This window comes from Hyposmocoma kahamanoa, unplaced genomic scaffold (assembly GCF_003589595.1).
Source record: "Hyposmocoma kahamanoa isolate Upper Pololo Valley unplaced genomic scaffold, ASM358959v1 94, whole genome shotgun sequence".
Lineage (NCBI taxonomy): Eukaryota > Metazoa > Arthropoda > Insecta > Lepidoptera > Cosmopterigidae > Hyposmocoma > Hyposmocoma kahamanoa.
This window is the reverse complement of record NW_020654878.1, coordinates 9,890,612-9,912,333: the sequence shown is the minus strand read 5'-3', so window position 1 is coordinate 9,912,333 and position 21,722 is coordinate 9,890,612. Positions and strand designations below refer to the sequence as shown.

General features: G+C 34.2%; 1 protein-coding gene across 2 annotated transcripts in view; it reads left to right on the top strand.

Annotated features, from left to right (window-relative positions):
- The window catches only part of LOC113237781 (homeobox protein abdominal-B-like), a 135,591-nt gene that overhangs the window by 59,488 nt on the left and 54,381 nt on the right, over nucleotides 1-21,722 (top strand). Inside the window, exon 1 of one of the 2 annotated variants that reach the window (XM_026474438.1) lies at nucleotides 8,822-8,850. The exons of the other annotated variant lie outside the window; for it this stretch is intronic. The gene's annotated coding sequence lies outside the window, so the exon portion shown is untranslated. Of the gene's footprint in view, nucleotides 1-8,821; nucleotides 8,851-21,722 lie in introns of those variants that run through there. 2 annotated transcript variants of the gene reach the window in all.

Genomic DNA, 21,722 nt, shown 5'->3' with positions numbered 1-21,722 from the left:
AGTGACTCATCTACCCATAACAATTGCAGTGCCATTCAGAGGTTTAAATCGCAAAGATCTTAGGGGCACTGCGTTGCGCCCGTCACCCTGAGACATAAGTTGAGAAGACCCGTGTGTCTGTAATTTCACCTGCACTCTTACCCTTCCAAACCGGAACTCAGTAATGCTCACATTAGGGTAAAACCGGGATAGATGCTCCATTTTTTGAAAGGGCCTCCTAATTTAAAAATTATTAGTTTACCATGAACAATTCCTATGGATATAACTAGTTTAATCTTTTACATTACATTAATACTTGATTTTATTCATCTATAATTTACTGATTTTGAAGAAATGTACTTTTTGCAAACCAATTTTTTTGAGGATAGATACCTATATGGATAGACACCACACAATGAAAATACCAAGAAGGATAGATGCCCTTTAGAATAAAATAGTAAAATTCGTAATAAAATGTTTTATTTGTAATCTTTAATATATTGTATATACATATTACATCTTTAATAATAAATATATACGTATTTAAAATTACTACCTACTTCACTTCGTATTCTATTACTACTATTTTTCCGGATTTAAATCGCGTATATTTGTTTTTTCAAACAAACCGACGTTTCGGGCCTAAACTGAAACATATTGCAGTACTAATTAATATGTTTTAGTTTATTCTAATTTCTATTAATAATTAATAATAAATTAAACTTAATAAAAATTCATTCAATAAAATAATTTGTAAAACTTAATGTAGCGTAAATTGGAATGTTTTCTTTGTAAAATTAAAAATAAGGTATTTAATTAATAACTATTGTAACTATAGTGAAAAAATAGGGTGGTTTGCATTAATATTAGACATAACTGGTTGAAGACTGTACCACCTCAGTCAACCGTGACCATGGGACCTGTAAAGGGCCCGAAACGTCGGTTTGTTTGAAAAAACAAATATACGCGATTTAAATCCGGAAAAATAGTTTCATTTCCTATGTTTAAACCATTTTAAAACTGGAATAATTTGTCATTTTGGTACTTTTACTTACTTTTAAACTATTATCATTTACTTGTCTTTCACGAAAATAATGTATTTTTTTTCTTTTCCTATCTTTCTTGTATTGTCCTTTGCCCCTAAGCACCTATACCGCGAAAAATCGAGGCGTCTATCCTATTCGATATGGATAGATGTCCTTTTATTATATAACTAAGCTATATACAAAAGAGCGATTATTGACACCTTGGTGCGCAGTTAATGAACCAGTGTATAATTATAATAAAAATAAAACGGAATTTATTATAACTTACAAAATTATGCGACAGCATTGACTTACAAATAAATGGACGACGGGTCTAATACAAAAGCCACGAAAAAAATGTCCCAAGTCAACCTATTCGAAATTTAAATTGTAATGTCATCGTAGTATCGCGCTGTCAGTAGAACAAATGAAGACTAAAGCGGAGTGTCGCGCTCTGTATACGATTTTAGCGCCTTACAAGTGCGGACACTTTTTAGCGCGGACCCGACGTCCATATAATTGTAAGTCAATGTGCGACAGTAAATACTTGCGTCTGAAATTTTGAACCGTTTATCGTGTTCGTCGCGGAGATAAACGCATACACAAGCCAAACGCGTCTATTTCACACGAAGCCCTGCAGAAATTTTGATTACCTAGTGGTGTCTATACCACTTGTTTAAACTAATTATTCTTTGTTGCGATTTGGGGAAGATAGGTTTTTCGAAAACGAAGCACCTATCCCACATCTATCCCGGTTTTATCCTACTGCATGGTGGCAGAAATAGGTAAGTTGGCAGTACTTTCCAGAACGAACTCTTTCACAAGGAGCTCTATTGCTACTGAATAATAATGTAATAATACCACATTTATAAAAGATTGCAAAGCCTTTCGAGAATAATTTCACTCAAACTTATTTTAACACCATGTATATTCTTGAACGGCTGTAGTGGTTTAAATTTTTTTTTCTTTTCTTTATTCCTAAGCTATTTCAGAGTAACTATTCTACAGCAAGGAACTACTTATTTTCGACGTAGTTAATGATTTTATACATTCGGCTTTTATTACGCTCGTCTCGTCGTTAATTTTGTAATGCTTAAGAAATATTAGAAATATCGAGTTCTTAGGTTTTCGCGATTGTTATATATGGGAAATGAAACTATTTTTCCAGATTTAAATCGCGTATATTAGTTTTTTCAAACAAACCGACGTTTCGGGCCCTTTACAGGTCATATGGTCACGGTTGAATGTTTATGTTATTCCTAAAAAATAGATAGGTAAATAATAAAAAAATATACAGGATATTAGTTCAATTGCGTTGCATCTGAAGGCGGGTGATGTAAAATCATTAGTTACAGTTGAAAAAAGAGAAAATAATATTTAAAATCTAAATCACTCTCGGTTATTAGCGACACCTAATAACATGTAAAGATCAGAATATTTTAGAAATGAAATATTTAAATAGTGTTTTTAATTGTTTGTTTAACGATTGTAGATTAATTCCCCTTTTATAAGCTCTTTACTTTAAGCCTCGGATTCTCAGCTCCAGGAACACCGTCTAATTTAGTTCTCCAAAACATCAAAATTAATATGTCAAAGCGAAAAACCGTAAAAATAAATTAGAACATAAATCATTTTGTTTCGGCGAATCCCTACAAAATTTTAATTCTACGTGCGATTTCATCCGAGTTTCTGTATGTTTTAATTAACGAGATACGGGGTTTGTAGACATAGAGCATAAATAGCGCCAGTATATCAATAATGGTATGTTTCTTTTTCCCCACTAGGTTCCAACCGTCTTAACTAAGTTTAATGTACTAAATTGTTAATGTGAAGTACCGTCTTTAAAATTATCATACTTTTTTACTTCTTAAATCGTGTAAACCGGCCTAAACTTAATTCTGAAATCAGTAGGGTTTCATGTAGAAAGTAAAGATTCGTACCTAATTCTTATATCTACTATGTTTCCTTTCTAGAGACTAATTACCTATGACATTTTAACTATTTATGCAAGACGGAATGTTCGATTCCCTTTAGCAGTAAAAATAGGAGGTACCTTTCGGTTTTCATTCGCGTGTGAAAATATTTTTGTTATTATTTCGTTCTTATCTTTCTTTTTTCACTATACATTTGCGGGCGCAAAACATTGCTGTTGAATATTTTTCCTATAGACTTAATTTCACAGATCGCAATATAAGATTGGGCACACTGTAGAATTGCATTTTTAGATGAGTTCCAAATTTCATGAATAAGTACCTATAAGTTGAGTAGATTGTGCAACTTGATTGGATGCAAATAAAGTTTCGTGCACTGTGCATCTATAATATTAGTGTGTTTAAAAACTTAAAAGTTAAGCTTAAGTTTAATTTTTATTTTTTATTATTATTTTATATAGGTATTGACCGTATGAACAGAACATACTGCGTAAACGTAGACTTTTAACCCTGGTATAATGATGGGGATTAAGACGCAGATAGACGAGATACGCCTCCATGATGGGGCGCTCATGCATCTATGGAGGAGGGTGCTCATTAACGTAGATAGACCGGTAACGACGCCTCCGTAATGGGCCCATCGATTCAGCTGCGGCCGCCATTTCTGAGTCCTGCCTTGAATGATTAAATATTATTACTACCTAGTTGTGTTACACAATAATAGTAATTTGAAATACCTATGTAACGAACCTTTATCGAACGGTAGGGGATTAATTTGTTTATGCTTTTATGGATTAAGGTAACTCAAAAATAGATCCATCCATTTATATACCAATAAAAATAAAATAAATACTTCTGAAATGGTAATGAATTTAAAGGAGCCTACTTATGTTACTTGACTGTAGTATACTGGATACAAAGCTTAGATATCTACCCTAAATTTGATCATAATAAAGGTCATTACCATCGGGACCACGAAAAGCAAAATAAGTATCAATAAAGATTTCAGGCAGTCTCTACAAATCGAGTTACATCACGTCTTGTGTCTGTGAATCCGTGGGGTCACGCACACATGCGCAATCGGTATCGGTACCGGTCCGTATGGATTAGCGCGGGCCGCCGCGCGGGCGAGCAGCGAACGTCACAAAATGGCGGCCGTAAAAACAAGTGAAGAGTGAGTTACGGCCGGGTAAGGGGAGTAGCGGGGTGAGGGGGGATCGCCCGGTGGCCAATAGCGTGGCGCTGAGCCAGGCGCATTTGCCCGCCAACTCTGCTCTTTCTTTTATGGTCGCTGTTGTTTTTCTCAGGCGCGCTTTTTCCTGATTTTTTTGCAGGAAACTGTTTTGTTTGCTTTGTAAGAAGCGTGGCGTGGATACAATGTATTTCAAGTGGTTTTCTTTCTTGTTTCAGCGTGTCTTAGAATTTATACTGCATGGAAAATATTACACTACTCATACAACATATATCACACTGATTGTATCTGTACCTATGCTATATATTTAGATACACCCTTTTTCGAAAGTGTCCTCAATGTTTTCAGTATCAGTAGGTATATAATATACTCCATGATTTAAACCAAAATGGCTGGTTAATAGATTCTACTAAAGCTGAGTTATTTGCAAGTAAAACAAGTAAATTCACTGCTTTGCTTTTCTATTGCATGCGTGGTTTATCTAAATTGAAATTCTGGTTTCTACCTGAACTCCAGCACGCACATCGATAACGGACGACTTTTGTAGGTACTTAAATACCTATGTATTTTGTAACAAGCTACTGAAACTACGTTCAAAATGGTGTTACGCATCAATACGTACATAAATATATTATATTGTTGCGTAAGTACGTCCTTGTTTATGTCTATTTTTATATTATCGTATTGAAAAACAACACTAAAACAAATGAAACGTCCTCCCCCTAATCCTGCAAGTAATAAAAAGTAAAAAGTTATTAGATACAAGCAGAGAACTCATCAGCAAAAGTTGCAGAGTAATAATTTACTTAAGACTGAGCCTGTCTTAACATCTTGTAATATCTTCCACTGACATATTTATTGTTTTCGAGGGGTGGCCGACGCTTCCTATACAGTACTTTCAATGCAACTTGTCCCCAAATTTAGTCAATTATCAACCTTATATAAATAAATATACGGTACTTGTTATGGGACAGGCTTAAGAGAACGCACAGGGAAACGGGATACACGAACACCAATGTAGATAATGCAAAATCTGCAGAAATATAAAACCAAATAGAATTTTTTTTTGTAAGATTGTCATTAAGTTGAAATTTCTTTGGTAGAAATGATATTGTATATGACTGACTGTTTGGAAACTAGTATCGTTGCCATTGGACCGTGATAGGGGTTGATTATAAAACACGATAAAACTATCGTTAGTAAAAGTTCCGTCAAGAAAAAATGTTATTAAAAAATAGAAACAAAAATTTTTATTACACAAATGAATTTATGTTCGGCAAAGTGGAAAAATAAATTGTTAGTCAGGGTTCGTTATCAAAATTTTTAATCTATCTAAAACGATTGAGATGTTTTTCAAAGTTTTTATTAGCCGAATAGATTTGAAACGGGAATTGTTTTGTGCCTCCGCGGCAATAATGTAAGGTGATGAAGTTTATGGCTAATGATACCGATCTGCGGGGACACAAGTGTCAAGGATATAGTCTTTTATTTGAAATGATAATGTCAAGGGAATCTTGAGAAATCGTAGAGGACAATACGATTGATTAGAATTTTGTTTACTGTCCATCTTGATAAAATCCTGTGTACGTTTATATGTGTAAACATCAATTACCTGGTTTGAAACTAGAGAATTAACACACAATCCACAACCAATTTAGAAAAGTTAGATTACCAAAGTGATCTTTTCTATTTATTCAGCGCCTACAGTGCAAACCGTCAAGTCGCGCGCCGCCGAGATCGTCATAAGTGTCATTTCAAAGTTAAATAATAAAAACTTAGCAAGGTTTGTTAAGCGTAGGATTCCAATTGAGTTTGTTGTAACTAACAATTGCGTGTAATTGTTATACCATTTCTCATTTATCTAAACATGCGAAGCAGTGAAATTAAGTTATAAGGTGAACTCGATCTCACTAGGGTTGCCTTCGTAAGCATGTAGGTATGTAAGTAAGTATTTAAAGGTGTATATTTGTTTCAACTTATTTATTAAGGTTATAGAAACATTTTTGTTACTTAAAAACACAAAGATTTTTTAAATAAAATATAAAATTGTTAAAAATAATCTTAGTTAAATAGGTTATGTATTATCGTTTTGGTGTAGGCGTTTTGGACTTGTTTTGTACATAAAATATACTTTAGCATTTTGCAAAGGGAATGAGAAATGGGCTTAAAGAATTTATGCTTATGAAATATAATCAATCGAACTTGCAACGTAGATAGTAGAGTGGAAACGAAAACCAAAAGAAAATCAATTGTTTTCGATCTTTTCTAAACTTGTCAACCCTATAAAAATGGCTGGGGGCGGCGGGGTCGTCGACCGCACTGAAACCGTTTTGCAATATCTCGCTACCCGCTCCGAGTCTTGCCTCGCTTTAATCAAGTTTGATATTGGCTTTTTTCCTAAAATGCTGCATACCGAAACGTGCCACTATTTTTTTATGCTAAATGGCACTAGACTACGCGGAACTTACTTCTAAGCACTGGATAGTTATTGAATTAACGAAATACTCCTGAATGCACATAAACTTACAGTGGCAACACAGAACAGTAATTTAAGTATTACAACAAAAATATTTTGTATTTTTAATCATTTGAAAAAAGAATTCGAGTTGGGCCATTGTTTACAAGGTCTAATACCTACAACTACCATTCATGTTATTGAGATTATTTTCATTTCATCCGGTGTTAAATAGGCGGGCGCTTTTAATTTTTATATAATTTAATTAATTATTTTATAATTTAATGAGATCTTAAGAATATAAGAATTTAAAAAATTCTTAAAATAATAAATGGAATTATTTCATTTTTAAAAGCCCCCATTATATTAGTATGGCAACGTCAACACATCTAACATTAATTGCAACAACATGTATGACTACCGCATCAATCAAATCGTGTGAGCTTCTTGAAGATGAATCCGATATTCGCCTTTCGGTATCTCTATTAACATCGAGATGTTAATGATTGAATGATGACGTATGTTCAGTCTCTTTTGAGCAAAATGATCGTTATGTAGCTTGTATGGCTGACACCGGTATTGTCGTTTTTTGAATGTTAAGAATAATTTTATTGTTCAACGCGTTACAGTTCTGTTTTCACGTTTCTATTTTCAATTATAATATTATAATATTTGATAATTATCATATACATCAGTTACAGTTCTTTTTATTACCAACAAAAAAAAAGATAAAGATTACAAAAACCCTGAGTATTTCACGTACGACATCATTAAAAGTTTAAAATCGCTTATCATTCATAAATTTGCAATGTTTATTGGTACACTTTAAAAGGATTTAATGCACTTTACATTCGTAAGGACTGGCATTGGCTTACACAATCTTTAAAATTGTTATTTATACCTCTTTACATTTGGTATTTAAATATGTTATTTATAAAGTTTCTGGATAAATTGCAAAGTTTTACGATTTTACTTTAAAACATATAAACACATGTAAAACATATACAAAAGCGATAAAGTAGTATATAACAAACATAACTATAATATCTGTTACTTGCCTCCAATGTATCCTAAGGTCTTGTGTTCGATTCCCATTAGGAATAAGGCCTAGGCTAAATCATCTCGTAGAGGAGATAACATTCTATAATAAATCTAATAATTAGAAATGTATGTTTGAGTAGTTTTGATTTCTTTATCTATACCTAAAAGTCCAAATAGATAAAAATCACTTAAAATTTGGTAAATAACTAAATAACATTTTTTTGGTACAAATCCGTTAAGTTTGTTTCTAAGAACATTAATACTAATTAAATATACCAATGACAAATTGACAAATCTTATTACTTTTTGTTTGCGATTTTAATGACTTCATAACATTTATAATTAATCAGTGTTTTTAAGGTTAACAATTAGGAATTACAGTAATTTTCGTACTTTACATGTTGTATTGTTCTTAAGTACAATAAGTTGTGAACACTACCATTCTGATGGTACCTATCGAGGCAGGTGCGTACATCTCAGATATTAGTTTCTTTAATAGTAGGTATTTACTGGGCTCCGTTTGGCCCTTATGGACAATATAAAGTACTAAATAGTAATAGTTTCACCTAAATCTTCACATTTGAGTGAATAAGTATATCTAATGTGTAAATAAGTATTTTTGATATGAATGTACTACAGCGGAATCGACACATCGTGTGTGGCAAATGCTAAAGTAGACTATACTAATTCTGAAGAACACGTTAGGTTGTAGTTCTTAGACGTGTCATGGTAGTGGTTCGAATTAAGACGTTTCACAAACCACAACCAATGCTGAACCGGACTTGGTTCGTTATATTTACATAGCTACTAGCCTATAAATAAATACCGGCCCTCTCTCACACACGTGCATAAAATGACGTTGTTTTAACTTTATTTTATTTTTACACTCGCGAGCGGCCAAGCGCGCGCGGCCTGTAATTTCGCGGTGCTCGCGGCGCGCAGGCGCGTACGCACGCACGACCAAAATGGCGGCAGTGTTCTAAGTTTGAATTTAATTTTCGAACTGAAAGTGGTTCAGCAGACGGCGATAAGCGTAGACGCAACTCTTTTCTATGGGAATTCACTGTAACTGTAGAAACGCTTGCGCCGACGTTTGCCCTCGCCTTATCGGTTGTGTTAACCGGACATTGATTTTTTCAGTGCTACATGAATGTTTATAACTCACCATCACAGTTATGAATCAAATAGAGTTTAGTGCCACTAAAACAAGAAGATTATGGATTATTTGTAAGTAGTCAACATAACAATTCATTTTATTGCTGAACTTGTTGTGAAATATATTTAAGTTCTACTTCTTCATGTAGTGATCTGTTCTTGATTTTCTTCATCATATAGGTACATATTTTACTATTTTGTTATACATTCCTGTTTCAACTTTATACGGTTTCGTCTATTTGTAGGTGAAACAAGCCTAGGTTGAAGTTATTTGAATGAAGCCTGTATTTCTCCGTCGGCTAATATATAATATTATTTTTAAATATAATACTGCTTTTACGAAAATCTTGCTGCTTACGTAATTTTGTATAAGCTAGACGATAGAGAGAGCAAAAGTGTTAAAAAGTTAGTTCTAGATATTTTTACTTAATTCTGTGTATGTATTCTTATACATTATTCGTCTTTATGAGATGAATTTTAACAAAAATTCTAAATAATGCTGTTTATTTCATAGGTAAGCGGAGTGTACTTAAGCACGTTGTATTTGCTCATTTGGAGTATAAATTTTCTTGGAAAATAACTCCAGGGGTAGCCCTTTTTCGTAACATCGTTGAACAATTCAATACCTGTAAATACTAACGATTACATATACAAACATTCTACACCATATATAGTCTATTTAAAAGTCGATGCCGTCGTTTGCGGACTTGCAATGCAATATAAAGTAAAATTTATAGCCCGCCGGTGCATTGCCTTGAGTCACTTTGGACAGAATTATGAGTCACGATCATCGATACTGTTTGGAGATACTTTGGTAAATAACTGTTTAAATCAAAGTCAAATAACCCTTTATTTTATAGATATATCGTGATAAATTTTAAAACTGCATATATATGGCAAACCTAATCGTTCTTGAAACAAATTTTGTTATCGCATTAATTTTGACGGCATTGCCATCGCAGAGGCCGGGTTTTCTATACTATCTTGGGTCTGGGTGTTTGTGTTTCCGATATCCATAATACTAGTGTTTTAGTTACTTGCGTTGGGATCGGAACAACGTATGCTATGTTGTCTTATTATTTATTTATTTATATTTACAAATTGTGTCCATCTGTAGTAGGATCTCATCTTTACGTAGAATGCGTCTAAAGGAAAATCCACGACATTGACATCTTTACACTGCTCAGTTATAGAAAGAAGAAAGGGTTGCTGAAACAAAAGTTCTTCTTAGCTTGGTTATAGTAGACAACGGGGCTCGTGACCCTTTACATAAAGCCTATCTCTTGCTAATGGATCGGAATTTGTATTCCTTGTTTTCTTTTTCAGTATTAAAATTGAAACTAATAAACGTGTTATGTATTATTGTTACACGTAGGTAATAATATAAGTTTATATTACATTAATTACATTTTTGACAATAAAAAAGGCAATGTTTGGTGTTTTCATTAACGACTACTTACATACTATGCTGAAAATAATTTATATTTACAAATTTAATTCTCGACGAAAAACTCTTACGTAATTTATTTAAACTTTACGACTAAAGTGACGATGTCATTAAAATGATGTTGTATCCATTTTGATTTCTATTGCGTGGTTCATTATTTTATAGTAACCGAAAATGGCTACGATCTTGAATTTTAATAAGTTCATTCAATTCATAGTCAGTTCACAACATATAAACGTCATTTGTACTTACTTATAAAATTTGAAATTCAATTAGTTGGCATGTTTTTTTATGTATATTTTTTAAAGATTTATGGTATTCTATTATTATTTATGAAGACCACCTACTAAGTTCACTTTAGATATGTTTATAGCGGTAGGCATATGCTCATTATGTATCAAACAAGCTTCGTTATTAAATAATTCCCTCACGTACAAAATTTAAATTTAGTAAGTGTAGAATTTATATGAAAGGTTATATTACCATTGCTTTGCTATCTTTATAAAATTTAAATTGTACATCAGAAATGCGTAGATTTTTTCATCTTCTCTCTCCCATATAATCTTTGTAATCTGCTTAGTAATGCTACAAGTTTGTAAGTGTCATTCTGAAGGGTGAGGGTGTGGTGTCTTGTAACACCTATAGGTGTTAAGCCTTCCAGAAGCACCAGGTCCTTCAAAATGTATAATGTAAAGTAAATGTAAAGATCTTTATGTATTTTTATTGTTTGTGTTTTGTGGAGAAACAAACATTATTATTAAATATATTTAAAAAAATAAAAACTTATTTGTTGTTGAAATTCAGCTTTTCTCCGCTTCGCTTTAGTACGAGTAGATAATGTAATCATCCATTATCAATTCACCCAACAGCCGCTCAGCATTTTATAAAAGCGTAACATTGAATCTATGGTCTACTTTAATTGTTTTCTTTCGAGTTTTATAGAGCATTTCTGAGTCTATAAGAAATATTACTAATAATCACTTATTTTATTTGTATCTTTGTAGATCGACCTCTACTGAGAACGACCTTCCGTTCTCAGCATAAACATTTATTTATAATAGGAAGACAAAGCGAGATAGACGTCATTCCGTACTGTAAATGCACCCACACTTTATATCACGTAAATGTACTGCCAACAAAAGAATACAAGGACGAGTATGAAAAGACTGTTTCAAGTGAAACAAGCGAAGGAGGTGCCTCAAGAACATAGCAAGTGGAGGTAGTCTCTGCTTACTTCATTGACAGCCGCGGTACTCAATGTAGATCTAATTCATCAGGGTGATGGCTTAAAAAGCTAAGAAACATCTGCCGCTCAAAGTTGCTCATTATAACGTGGTCATATTATTATTCTTACCAATGAAAAGCTTGGTAATTTTTAGTATTTTCTGAATAAATCTCAGACATAAGTCAAAAGGGTTAAATTTGGATTATGTCCCTGTTCTTGACAAGCAGCGATGTACCTTAAATGGACATGAATTCACTAGTATAGATAGTGCCTTCGTGTGCACAAAGTATACTACAAAAGTTTATAGACAGATACATACTTACACACAAACGCTGCAATTCCGACATATCATTTTGCTTTCATGTCATCAATTCGCATCACTGCTTTTTGCTTTCTTTATAACGTCCTCAGTTTGCTCGTGGTAAGTTCGTTTACTATCTTCCCCGTTCACACTTGCCTTATAAATCTATTTCGTCAATGCTCTTTCAATCATCTGTCCGAATAACCAAAACATCTCTTTCTCTATCTTCGCTCTCTAATTAGGTACATTATTTCGCTATTTGTCCACTGCACTAAATCTACTTTGATGCTTCTCTTGCCGATCACAAAATTGACATATTAAGGGTAGAAACCAGTACAGTAAAGATAGATTTTTCGTATAAACTTGGATTGAGAGTAGTTTTTTTTTACATTCTAATAGAATAATTCCACAGGGCCCAATATTTGGACCTTTCTTATTTCTCAATTATATTAATGATCTCTTTCAGTTCTTTGTTAAGGACCTTTGCGAAATAGTATTATTTGCTGATGACACATCCTTGATTTTTAAAATACAAAGATGTGACCTTAAAGATAGTAATATTAAAGATACCCTCTCAGAAGTAGTTTATTAGTTAATGCCAAGAAGACAAACTCTATTAAATTTGAATTACCTGATGTAAAATCGACTAGTCCAATCATAGAAATAAATGGAGAAAAGTTAGACCTTTTTAATAAAACTGTCTTTTTGAGAGTGACCTTAGATAGTAAACTTCAATGGTTTCCATACATACATAAATATCTTCCTTAGCCAGCAGATTAGACTCTGTTGTACACAAATCATATTTGTGTTGCAAAAACGAGCGATTCGTTCCTTGTACCGTTTAGGTTCTCGGGTTTCTCTCGTAGAACAGCTTAAGGAGACTGGTATCATGACTATAGCATCATAGTACATTTACTCAAATATTTTGTTTGCCCGTAAAAATATACATCAATTCATTAAGAATGAAGATATCAATAATATTAACCTTATAACTAAGTCCAAACTCATGGTACCACGATATCATTTAACTAAGGCAAACGATTCTTTTATGGGGTATACGTTCCCACAATAAGATTCCGGACCATGACGGAAGACCATGTGTTACACAGAAATATGATTGAAAGTGACATTTTTAATATGCAAATTCCCTGCTTATTCGATGGTTTAAAAAGGTGTAAAAGTTGCCTATAGAATAAGTCATTATTTTAATTTACCTTGAAATAATTTCATCGCTAAAATGTTTTCGTAGGAAATTAAAACAATGAAAATAAATAAACTTATGTTTTATATGTACACACATCAAAAAAAGTTTGCGATCACTTCGAAAAACTGAAATCTTTTTTGTTACTGTAGATTATATTATGATTTTTTCTTCTTTTTAGATTCTTTATTTAAAAATAAATTAGAACATAAAACAATGACCCCGTTCAATTGTTTTTTCATATAAAAAGGCTTTCAGTCCTAGCTTACGCTCATTCAGAAATCTGATTTAGTCAATTATAAGCGATTCAAGATATTTTTCGCGGAAAGTTGTGATTGAAAAAATGCCAAGAGGATTATCAGAGGTTTTACGAGCTAGAATAGTAACTTTGAGGGAAGAAGGATACACCACGAGAGTAATAGCACGCAGACTTGCTATATCCCATTCCTGTGTCGTGGCTACGTTGCAGAGGTATCACGGAATGGGGAATTTAGCTGACCGACCCCGCAGCGGTCGCCCAACTGTTTTGACAGCTGCCCAAAAGCGCTATATTAGATTGCTGGCAGCCCGTGATCCAACAATCAACGCCACTAAAATAAAAGCAGAAGTCAGGGCCGCCTCTGGGTTTGAAGTTAGCATGCAGACCGTTCGCAATTGCTTGCACCAGGCTGGATTACGAGCACGGAGGTCTTGGTGAGCTCCGCTCAATTCCCGGCAACGTCAACAACGAAGATTGCAGTGGGTTAGACTTCGGCAAAATGAAGATGGTAAGGACGAAAACATTTGGCAAAACTGTCTCTTCGTTGACGAATCCCGAATCAGCACTCATCCAGATAACCGACGTGTCCGTGTCTGGAGAAGACCAGGCGACCGTGAAAGACAAAGATCTGCCACTGGAACAGTTCAGCAAGGCGGAAAATCGGTGTCCTTTTGGGGTGGCATTATGATTGGAGCTAGAACGCCTTTGATCCCGTATCGGGGCTTCATGACAGCAGACATGTACAAAGCAGTTGCTATTGATGATATCGTCAGACCATTCCGAGTAAACCATGGGCACCAATTTGTACTGGTCGATGATAATGCGCCCGCACATCGAGCTCAACGAGTCAATGCTGCTCTTCAAGAATACGATATCACACGATTAGACTGGCCTGCCGGCTCGCCCGACTAAAACCCAATAGAGCACGCGTGGGATGCTCTTAAACGAGCAGTATGGAACCGTGAGCCACGTCCCCAGACAGTTCCAGAGCTCAGGGAAACCGCTATTGAAGAATGGGATAGGTTACCCCAGGAAATGCTGGATAACTTGATCCTCAGCATGCCCAGGAGGATCTTCGCATGTATTCGAGCCAGGGGAGGAGTTATTTTATATTGAATTCACACCTTTTAATAATAAATTGTTGTTTAAGTTTAATTAAACAGTCTTTTTCTTTCTATGAAATTTCTATCACTATTACATTATGATTAATGGCTCAATTTTTTAAAATAAATAATAAAAAATAGTTTTATATTTTAATTTCAAACAGGGTATTCCTATTTAAAGAAAGCATACAACATAGGTTTTTTCTTGATAAAGTTAAATTTAAAGAATTATAGGAGCTTATGCTATTGATCGCAAACTTTTTTTGATGTGTGTATGTACATAGAATACAAGGCAAATGTAAAATGATATGAAATGTGAAATATTAACAAAACGAAAACAAATTAAATTATCATCGAGTGTATAACCAGAAATGGAGACGAAATAAGCATCATCCCTGGCAACTCATCAGGCAAATGGGCCTTAGATCACTTTTAAATATCAAGTCTCGTTTGCACTGAAATCACAAATTAGAAAGCTGAAATAGTACAGCGCCAATAACTAACTGACCTGTGCGTATGTCTCCGTATACCTATTCCAAAAATATTATGTATTTGTTGTAATAAAGATAATAGCTCTAACTACGGGGAGCTGTTTCATTCGGTGGTGCGGGAAAAACCGCAAAATATCTAATTATATATTTTGTAATTAGATATTTGGAACCACATTTCATCGGTAATAAAATATGTAATTTTTATAGTAAAGCTCAAGTTAAACTGGATGATTTCAAGGGAAACAATTGACGACACCCGTCAATTATTTTGAATTCGGGCTGGCCAATCGGAGCGCAGTTGTCACCGTAATGATATGGCAAAATAGTTTTCAAAGAAATTAAATGACATTTCATCTCTATTTCTGGTTATATACTCGATGGAAATTATATAGTCAATATTTTCTTTAAAGTAATTAGTAAAAAACATTTCACTAAAACAACCCTCAAACACCTTTGTTTTATAAGAGTACATAGTCAACCGAATGCATCAGGAAATTGAATTTAAAGGTCTTTGATAGTTTTGGTAGGCTTTCATTAAATATGCTGGAAAATATCAACACAATGTGAAATACTTTTAATATAATTGACGAAATGGAATGGAAATAAAATGACCTAGAGTTTTCTGTTGAATACGTGCTGGATAATATCTAATTTTACATTGACAAGCTTGATAGTTTATCTATGTATAAGGCACACCTCCGTTATAATATATTATTAATACCTACGTCTAAATTCGTGACCACATTCATTTGTATTTAATGGTTTACTCGCCACGACGCAAGCTCGTGATCTCGAAAACTTCGTGTGACACGTTTACGCTGTAGCACGAATCTTGTGTTTTACTAGTCTAGGTTTGCTTGGCAGCTTTAGGTAGCGTAGACTTAGTAATTTTTACTCGTAGCAGAAAAAGTATTAAACAAACTTTGTGTAGGATACGGATTGATTGCAATAAAAAGAGTTTAATAATTCAATGCCCTTGCCATATAGGGCCGTGTTCGGAATTAATAACTTTTAAATTAAGGAATGAATTAAATGTAATTGTAAAAACAATACAATATTAATAAGTTTATTTTGTGTTTAAATTTTGCTGCTGCAACTCTAGCATCGATTTTATTATAGATTTAAAATATTCTCTACTTTTGTAAGAGAAATCAAATTAATAGTAAATTATCGTTACGTATCTTCATTTTATATACAAGTACACACTTTTATGCAATATGAGCCTAGTAATTGAGATTATGTTCTGATACTAGTAGTCGTCAATATAATAATGAATTAGGTATGATTTATTTGTTTCTGTGTGTTTGTTATTGTTTATTCTTTGAATGTTGTACCTAATCAATTTAAAAGAAGATGTCAAAGTATTCAAAATACTTAGGACGTGTGTGGACAACCTAACTCTTCGGAACGGCAAAATTTTTATCGCGAACCCGTTATCGTGGCCGATCATAAATCGGTTTTCAAATCGTGAGTCGCCATTGCTTGCGACGAAACCAAACTAACAGCTAACAACAATAGCACACAACACTATACTCTGTAGGAACAACTACAGAGCATAAATTACAATGCAGTTACCCTTTTCTTATCACAAATAGAGATTGAAAAGCTTTATAGTCGCATTGTACCTAAGTATTTGCCAATGCACGTAAAATACTAAGCAAGGTCCTCAAAATGCCAGACATATTTACGGTCTAGAACGTCGCGTTTGGCGACCCGGAGCACGGAAAGATTATATATATTTAGCTAGATAGTCTTCCTCTTGGCGTGTCGACTCTGACGTTTATATTTGTGAGGACCAGTACTTAGCGACTGAGACAGCATTATCAGTGGCGTTGTACAGGTCCTCACGGGTGCAGGTGAGGACTCGCAGGGCAGGACAAAAGGTGTGCCATTGTCTGGGGAGAGACACCACACAGACATGCGCTCTGCGAGCTGTAACCCCACCCGTGCATACACTCCTTGCGTCGGCCGATTTGGGTCCGCAACCTATTTAGGGACTTCCAAGTTTGCCAAGGTAAATCATGCCCAGGAGGGAGATGTTCCGACAGCGGGATGAGCGATGCCGTGGGGTGTTTCTCCTTCCGAAGACTTATTCGGGCTTGGTTAGTTTCTTCGTCCAGAGGGTATACTTCTTTAATGAAACTATGGCGACTCTTTAACCTCTGGATTACCGCCACGTGATAGTGTAATGGGTGCCGCGGGTCAGTCTCTTTTTTAGATAGTTATAGAACTGCATTAATAGGAACTATTTATTTTATTTTAATTTTAATAACTAACCAATACCAATAGTTTTGGACAATTTAAAATTTCATTTAACCTATATTGAGTTTGCCATGGGTAGGTATTTTTTTGTCGTAGTTTCAATAGAAGATTTTATTTTGTTAAAGATTATCTATTTAATAAATAAGTTTTAGTTCGTAATTTCTTACAGAAGTGATATTTCAAGGAAGTGTTAAATACACTTCGCGAAATACTTATACGTACTAACGTACAATCCGTTTATACTTTCAAAAATAAACTCAGAGAGTACATTTTAATACTGCAAAATACGCCTGAAGAAATTTTATTTGTGTAACGCACTGAGAAACATAAAATACATGCAGACAGAGTGAACTATTTGAAAATGCTGTAGGCATATAGCAATTTTATTTTTCTAAATTAATTATGTTATTTATGTCGTACTTATTTTAATTCCAGTCCACATTTTTTATATTCTTTTTAATTTTATTTGTTATTTTATTTTTAAATCCATTTTCCATCAATGGAAAAGGGTCCACTGAAAACCAACGCTTTGGCTCCACCACAGTATTTGCTGTGTTGGGCCCTTTTCCGTGCAATATACTTTAAGCATAAAATCATAATATTGTGCTTGTGATATGTGTTTGTGATAAATACATTTATTTTGTTTCTTTGTTTTCTTCGATAAGTAGGTACCCACCTACAAAATGTTATGACTAAATTATAAATTCTTATTTTATTGTATTTACAAAATGTTCTTTATAAAATTCAGAATACAATTTGATAAAATATCACATGTGATTTCATGATCATAAGTAGTTAGAATAAATGCACGAAAATAATAAAAGGAAGTAAAATTTTAACAAATGTGTATGTTACTCGACGTAGAGTTTGGTTTTTCTTTTTTTTCTGTATATAACAAAAAGAACGCACTGTATTAATACCATACGGCCGTAAATTCACTGTTAACACTTAGGTCATAAATTAGCGTATGTCTACCTAATTTTATTTTTAAATTGTGCGTGACTGGAGATTTTTTTTAAATGGATGCGCCTATTTTCTACAGAGTTGAATAAAGAAGCAAATTTTGTGGGAATACAATAAAATTGTTGAAAAAGAAATAAGAAATCATCAATCAATCATAAAAACACGATTAATGACGCTATGTGACTAGTCAACTGTAAGTAATTGATTTTTTCATGTGAATTTGTTATTTCTTCGTGTAATTGTTTGAGATTTTATATTAAGCAAAATATAATCAAACAGGAGTAGAAAAATTATATTACTGGTTCTCTTGTATATCTACTCTTATAATTGGTCACTAAGCACCATCTAAGTATATCGACGGAAATTCATTATGTAATAATGAATCAAAATAATCAAATAATTTTTAGAAAGAGGTTTGTCTACTACATGTAAGTACCTACGACATTAAAGGACGACAGATCATAAGCAGCAGTAGAGCTCGTTGTAAAAGAGTTCGTCCAGGGAAGTGCTGGCACCTTAACTATTGCTGCCGCCACGCAGTAATGTCAGCATTACTGCGTTGCGATTTTGAAGAGTAAGGTTGCTGGTGAAATTACAGGCACATGGGACTTGTCAAGTTATATATTAGGGTGACGGTAGATTTTTGCGATTTAAAGCTCTGAGTGGTGCTGCAACTGTTATGGACAGGCCTGTAGCTTACCATCAGGCATATATGACTCGTTCGTCCCGTCACTTGATATTATAAAGAAACAGATCAAAGGTTTTTTTATCATTTATAACTACTCTATTCAAGCAAACAAATGCACATTTAAACATAATTTTAAAATATTTTAAATAGAGCCTGTCGGGTAAAGGTACTTAGACACAAATAAGATACTCGAATGTAGGTATCTAAAACGAATGTAGGTAGATTTGTAGGAAAGCAGCGACGTATTAATTGCAAGAGTTTATTGGCTCAGTCAATAAGCATTTATAGCTCTCTCAGCGAGAGTCAATTACTGTGGATTAACTTTGCGATGGAGGTGTGAAATAGCTACCTTAGCGTAGATACGTGGAATATCCCATTAAGAAAATACTTCTATTGGAATGCATTGTCGTTAATAGTTGGCTAGAAATTGGTTGGTAATTTTTATTCTGAATTTGGTCTAACATTAACATTCTTTGTAATAGTTACTTAAATTTTGGCGACGACGACGTTGAGGTGATGACGCGTGTGTTTGGCCTTTTGCTACATGTTGTTCTATAGGTACTACAAATACATTGTGTAGTGAGCTGTATACAATAAGATATTTATATGCAGAGGCATTGAGCCTACGCTCGGCTTACAAACGTTCGCGTCTTTCGTGATGAAACTATATACTGTGGATCTTGGGTGTCTACTTTGGTACGGCACTCCAAATGTAATATACACACAAAGAGAAATGAGTGCCAAATGATCTCCATAAGCCTTTGTGGAATTTTTGTTATGTTTTGCGTAATAAACATGCACTAATATTGTATTCTTGCAACATGGCTTTTTTCTATGATATACCAAGTGGCGGGACGAACAAGTCTTGCGCCTGGCGGTTGCAGTCCACTCAGAACTTTAAATCACTGCACCCTGAGACATAAGTTGACAAGTACCATGTGCTTGTAATTACACCAGCACCATTCAGCTCCAGTCTTTCAAAACCGGAACGTAGTAATGGTCACATTATTGCTTGGAAATAGGTACAGTGGCAGTACTTCCCTGGACAAACTCTTTCGCAAACTTTTTGACGACCTTCGTGGTCGAGTAGCTTGCACACAGGTTTTCATGGTGTCGCCATCTCTGAGTTCCCGGGTTCGATCCCCGACCCGGTCAGTGTTGAAAATCTAACATTTCTATATTGTCTCGGGTCTGGGTGTTTGTGGTACCGTCGTTGTTTCCGATTTCCATAACACAAGTGCTCTATTTACTTACTTTGGGACCAGAGTAGCGTATGTGATGTTGTCTAATATTTATTAATTTATTATATATTTATTTATTTCACAAGGAGCATTACTGCTACTACTGGCTTGTGATATCAATGAATATTTCCTTTGCAATCGGATTCAAATTTCCCTACTATCGACTATATTTCATGATCTTCTAAGGGAATTATAGTTGTATGCCTTTTACTAAGTAGGTGCACTAACGTATTATGTAGGTGTAGTTGAGGTATCTTACTGGTTATGTACTCAGTATGCCAGCATAAAAAAATGTTAAAATTAAAAAGAAATTTACGTAACAGCCTGGCGTGTAGAGAAATATAATTGAATTGTACCTTCGTAACGAAAAGCAATTAATCGCGGTAAATAGGGGTGAATGGCGTGTATTACAACGAGACGGTATCATTAATGGAATGTAATCAAGCGGTAAATTAAAACCGATGTATGTTGTGCAGGTAAAAGTATCTACAGAAACAATTTGTGTGCAAGTACTTGCTTACATACGCAATGTAGTAACAACGTTGGTAACAAAGTCGCTTGAAAATGAGGTGAAATTGTATCCAAGGCCTTGTGGATTTTGTATTAAAAAACAAACGTTTACATGGGGACTTTTCGTACGCAGTATTGTAAACTATGAAATAGATAATGAAACTATTTTGTCAGATCTAAATCGCGTATATTTGTTGTTTCAAATAAGCCAACATTTTTATAGGTCTCATGGTCACGGTTAAGAGTCAGCCGTTAGTGAGCTGTGATCATGGGATCTGACCTCAAGGTCCGGAAAAAATAGTTTCATTTCCTAAGTGTAACAATTGCCAAAACCGAATAAGAACTCGATAAGTGAAATAGATAGATACGTAAAATTGATGATAGTTTTGGTATTTTTAGTAATGATTTCACAGCATTGGAACTTTTTGAAATTTAACATTGTGCATTTGAAATTGGAAGTAGGTCATCAGGTCATTAATAAATCAGAAACCTAAAACTTAAGGTCAAAGCAAGAAAATATGTTTGAAAATTTGAATATTTTCTGTTGTAACTACTTACATACTTACAGTTTAATACGGTTTTCATGTTTCTGTCAAATAAATATAATGAAAAATGTGAAGTTTCTTTTATCTCAATCCAACAGCGAAAAAACAGAAGCACTTAACCTCTCTATGTTCTTAAACCGGGCCATTAATCTTCGCGAGTTTTCACAATTTATGAGATCCAAAACCAACCTATAAAAAAACTGTACTCGTAGTCAAGAGCCCGCACAACCGAATATTTGATTTATAGAGAAACTCGGATCTAGAATTATGTATCGCAATTAGAGAGAGGCTGCGGGCCAGTGCGGGACTGATTTATGGTGATTCATAGTAATCATGGGCTGAGACAACCCGTGATCCGACGGAGTAATTCTATTTTACGACAGCACCCTGATGAATGTCTGCGTGTGGTTTCAGGCGGCCATCTTGGATTGAGTTCGCTAGGCTGCGGTCGGGACAATTGACTAGTCTAGATATAGATGTATCTCGTCACAAGGGAGCTAAAGTTATGAGTATCTCTACGTGGTTTACCAATACCGAACTTTTGTTCTATGATAAATGAACAGAATATATAGAAATTATTATGAGTGGTATTTTTCACAAATAAAAACATTTCGCTATCAGCGTGTTAGCCCAGTTATTGAATATTTGGATGATAGTGATTTACGTGTTGAAAATAGTTGGCTAAAAATTTTTTTAATATTTTCGCAT